We start from the raw sequence: 5,130 nt of genomic DNA, 5'->3' as shown, positions 1-5,130 counted from the left end.
CGGGGCGGCCCTAGTTAACGGCTAGCATGGCTACCAGGGTTCCTCATGGGCGCACACTTGCTCATGGGGACAGTGTTGGACCGGCACTGCGCTGCCGATACTCAAGGGAGGCTTGGCATGCGGGCTTGGCTCAAGTACGTCCCTTCACAACGCCAGTCCCTTGCCCAAGCTGAGTGAGCTACCCCGTTGCCCTTGGCGCACGGGTGTGTTCTGTCCCAAGCAGTTACCTATCATCACGGCACACAGGTGCCTGTCATCATCGGCTTACAGGAGACCCATCACATCGGTGCCAAGTCACCTCATCGGCGCATGGTCGCCTTCCATTATGGTTGTCCCCCTTTAGCACGTAAGCGGCGCCTCCCATGGACCAGTCTGAGCCAGGAGAGTGCCCCGGCCATTGGACTTGAGGTCATGATCCAGTGCTACTGACTTTGGTGGAGCCATCCCATCGGGCAACTCCTAGCCTCTATGTGTTACAAAGGCTTGTTCTGGCCTGCCTTGGCCAGGACGCCACACGGGTCCTTCCACTGTAGAACTACCCTCGTGACAGTTGGTATCAGAGCAGGTTGCTCCTCAAAGCTCGTGACCCTTGCATAGCAACACTAGTGGTGGCACAATGAAGCACAACAAGGAACTCACCGATGAGATTAGGCATGGCCTTGCCCATGCAAAGGAGACTGATGAGTCTCTAGGCGATGAAGCCGTTGCAGAGAAGGCCCCAAAGGATCGCACATCCAAGACAAGCAAGCCTGACAAGTCAGCTGATACACTTGCTGCCTTCGACACACGCATCCTTCGCTGTGAAGTGATTGTTGGGGAGATGCGTGACCGTGTAGAAGAAATCCACTTGAATGTGGAAACAATTGAAAGCTCCATGGTGGAGCTAGAAGCCCGTTTAAATGGCATTGTGAATGAGGTCCAAGACGTCCTGAATAGAACCCTAAAGGAAGTCCTTGGAACAAAATCTCGACAAGAAGGGATCTCATCTCGATCCAACGTCCAAGACCAGGTGGATGAGATGAAAGCTGAATGGATGGCCATGAAAGTAGCCATGGCCTCTCCTTCCGACATCCAGACTCAAGTGGATGAACTAAGAGGAGACATGTCGCTCCTCAAGAGACTGGTGGCCAGCACTCCAAGCCCCTTCACAACGCTGGCCCCTGCTCGTGTGAAGATTCAGGAGCCCACACCTTATGCCAGCTCCCGAGATGCTAGGGAACTTGACAACTTCTTGTGGCAGATGGAACAATATTTCCATGCCGCTGGCATTGGTGATGACCTAACACAAATTCGTACAGTGATCATGTATTTGATTGACATTGCTATGCTATGGTGGCGCAGGCGATGCCAAGACATTGAACGGGGTACGTGCACCATTGAGACATGGGCTGATTTCAAACGAGAGCTAAAGCGGCAATTCTACCCAGAGAACGTGGAGTACTTGGCGCGGAAGAAGTTGAAAGCACTCCAACATGGGGACTCACTCCACGATTACGTTAAAGAGTTTTCAGCCCTTACCTTGGAGATCACGGACATGTCCGACAAGGATCTACTGTTCAACTTCATGGATGGACTGAAGCCATGGGCCGAGCTAGAACTCCAACGCCGCAACGTACAGGACCTCGCCACAGCAATGGTAGTGGCGGAGCAACTCAATGAGATCGGCTTGTCAGATGAAGAAGCTCCTAAGCTAGAAAGCCCGCGTTCCCCTAATTTGAGTGGGGGAGAAAGTCGCTCACGCCCTCCGTACGACAACTCCAGCTTCAACAAGCCAGCAAGACAAGACTACGGGAAGAAGCCACAAGGAGAGCAAGGCCCTCAGCACCATTACATGCCCAGAACCGCTGGGTCCCCAATTTCTTGCTTCCTTTGTAGGGGAAATCACTTGGTTCGCAATTGCCCAACCAAGAAGAAGATCAATGCCCTTGTTGCCAAGCTCAGTGATGACGAGCAAAGTGATGAGGGAAAGTCTGTGCAGGCGCCAAGAGTGGGCGCCCTTCAACTCTTCAATGCCATGGTGAAGAAAGAGGCCAATCATGGAAGGCCAAAGAGAGCCCAAAGGGGGCTGAAGTATGTAGACATCCTCCTCGGCGGGAAGCCGACTCAAGCCCTTGTTGATACAGGGGCCTCCCACAACTTCATTTCAGTTGCCGAGGCCATGCGACTCAAGCTGAACACCGTGAAAGAGACAGGGTGGATCAAGGCCGTGAACTCCGGGGCAAAGGCGATTGAAGGCACGGCTCGTGGTGTTGACCTCCAAGTTGGGCCGTGGACAGACAAGATTAATCTTTCAGTTGTACCCCTGGATGACTTCCGAGTTGTCTTGGGAATGGACTTCATGAGACAAGCAGAAGCCGCGCTCCTGCCTCACATCAACTCTCTGTGCATCTTGGACGAGCGCTCCCCTTACATGGTACCAGTTGTGACTTCTACCCGAGTTCATGGGAAGCAAGTTTCTGCACTACAACTTTTTCATGAAAAAGTCTTGTTCAACGCCAACATGAAGGGAGCAAAGAAGTTCCCCCCTCTACAAGCTGAAGAAGCCGCACCTCGAGCCAACAACTACAGTAGTAGTAGGAAACAACAGGCCATCCAGCCGTCTACACCTCTCCAGCAACAGAGTTCGTGCGCGTCGACTACCATCAAGCAAAGTAGAAGACCCAAGGCCATGTCCAAGTTCAACATCGCCTATCACCACAACCACAGGGGAAAGCGAGTGCCACCCAAGCTGCCTAGGGACCACTTTCGCACCATCCCTCAGACTGAATCATGTAGGAGCCTTGTGAGTCACCCTTCGGGAAATATTCATGGGAACCAACACCCCAACAATCTAAACCATCATTTTGACCCTTACCTGGCCCAAACCTACCCAATAACCAAGTCGAATAAGCCATTAACATACCTTGAGGCCGCCAGGAAAGGACTTAGCCCTAGGAAACCACAACAGAGTAGGCCAACCCAACCATGCTACAAGACTATACACCTCGGCCTTGGACGACAGCAGGTTCGGGAGCAGCAGGAGAACCTTCCTTTCGCAATAGTGACTCTAAGGGACCAGCCGAAGCCGATCTCTGAGGACGTAGATCGAATCGAGTGGGGGAGAATGTCACGAGTGACTCCTTTGTCGTGCCATCAAGCACCTACCATGAGCCATCAGAGTGCCAACCGCGTGCCTTCAAGGTGTCAGCATGTGTGTCATGGGTGGGCTACGCATGTATGTTGTAAGGGGGGACCGCCAATGGTGTTATTGTAAATACATAGTATGAATTTCCATTCTTTTGATGTTTCTTACTATCACTCCCCCAAAAGCTTAACGTACTCTTTGAGGGGAGGTAGGTAGTCGAGTGAGTTCATGAGCGTGTAAAGGTTAAGCACGAGATCCCCTCGACACTGTATTGTGTGCTTGTGCTTACCATTGATTAATGCAATACAAGTTACCTTTTGTCTAATCTATGTGCATTTTTGTTGCCTGGTGTATGTTGTTGCTTTCTTTCATAGGCTTTCTCGACCCCATCGAGCGCCGCACGGGGCCTCGTTGACTATCCCTGTGACAGAAGCGCGCTAGCGCACCCTTACGTTTTCTCGCTTGTTGGCTTCGTTGTATCTTGCTGGGTGAGCCAATAGCGAATAACCTTTTCTTCCCTGCTCCCTCGACCTTCACTCCCATCCTGCCAAGCTGAGGCTGCCAGCGCATTGTATCTAACCACACTGTGGCAAATCGATACAAGTAGCTAAACAGCGAGCATCCGACATTTCCGGCCGAACGGTTAGGCAAGACTACGACGCCTGGGTAAACATCCCGTTTACCAAACAAGACGTCGAGAGTGTCACTTAACCATTCCCCTCCTGCAGCCAAAGTGATAGCGGCTGTAGCATCCACCGGTAATGTGTGGAAGAGGGTAAGCTTTCTATGTGGATAGGACGTATCAACACCTTTTGCATCTTTTAAAGGATTCATAGTTGTGTTGGGTCCTGAGGATCAGGATGGCCGAAGATCAAAACCTAAATGTGCCAGGGGTTGATCATCGAAGCCAGGGCAATAACGATGAAGGAATTTGAGCGCTGATGTAGCTAACAGCCACCTTTATAGTCGATTCATTAGGGTCGTCACCTTCTACCTGGAAGTATCCACCGTTTTCTTTGTCTGTTAAGCCTCACAGCTATGGGACTTCCTAAAGAAAACTGCAATCGCAGTTTATCAACCACTCACAAGACCACCGAGATCTTCGACTTAGCTCCCAAAGGTAATCTACCCGGCCCTTCTTACGAGGGGGCGGAAGATAACGAAAGGGAGACAAAGTCCTAACTAAATCATAACACAAGAACCTCAACCGTCTCCCCATTCCATCTATCATATCAGTGGAGTCGATCCGATTCGTTCTTATCTATAGATAACACAAGAGAGAACTTATGACCTCGTGGATGGAGAGGGATTCGAACCCTCGGTATTCCTATCAATACTTCGGTTTTCAAGACCGACTCTTTCAACCGCTCAGACATCCATCCTTTCGCGCTTCGCTCGCCCTATCTATCCGCGCACTGGCAGGTGGGGGCTTAACGATGTGATTCGCTACGCTTGCTTGCGCCTATCGGCTGACTCTATTGCCTGCCGGTTAGCGACACTTTTCCGGTATTACGAATCGCTACGCTTCGCTTGTTTCTATATGATAATATGCACCTTGGTTGCTGCGCTCCCTGCGGGTAATAGCAAGAGAGTGAAGAACGAATGATCCTCCAAACAAAAAGAGTGATTGAGTCCGACTCAAGCGAGTGAGTGAAAGGCGTGGCAAGAGAGCGAGTTCGACTCGCGAACGATCAGCAAGTGAAGGACCGATCCTTTTGCGCCAGTACTGTTGCGAGACTGGTACTTGGCGGTTCACGAGCAACATATAGACTAAGGTTGCCCATCACTCCCTTGCTCCTTTTTGAAGGCCCACCGATTGAGTTCCTCCATAAGAACACTGAACGCCCAGCTTCGCAGAGCAGCTCTCTCCCCAGCCCACAGCATAGTGTTGAATCTGGATCTACTGTGTGTTCTGACTCTATTGGATCGAGTCATAACCTAAGCCTTCTACTAGTATACTACTATGGAGAGACTAAGCTTTATTTCAGAGATTGGACTCTCTTACT

The 5,130-nt window shown here is 51.0% G+C and overlaps 1 non-coding gene across 1 annotated transcript; it reads right to left on the bottom strand.

Moving 5' to 3' along the window:
• Nucleotides 1–4,419: 4,419 nt before the first annotated feature.
• Nucleotides 4,420–4,506, bottom strand: TRNAS-UGA (transfer RNA serine (anticodon UGA)). Its single transcript has one exon. It is a non-coding gene; the product is annotated as a tRNA-Ser (tRNA).
• Between the last annotated feature and the right edge of the window lie 624 nt (nt 4,507–5,130).

This window comes from Nelumbo lutea, chromosome 8 (assembly GCF_056320005.1).
Source record: "Nelumbo lutea isolate HS-2025 chromosome 8, American lotus-T2T, whole genome shotgun sequence".
Taxonomy (NCBI): Eukaryota; Viridiplantae; Streptophyta; class Magnoliopsida; order Proteales; family Nelumbonaceae; genus Nelumbo; species Nelumbo lutea.
This window is presented reverse-complemented; position numbering and strand designations above follow the sequence as displayed.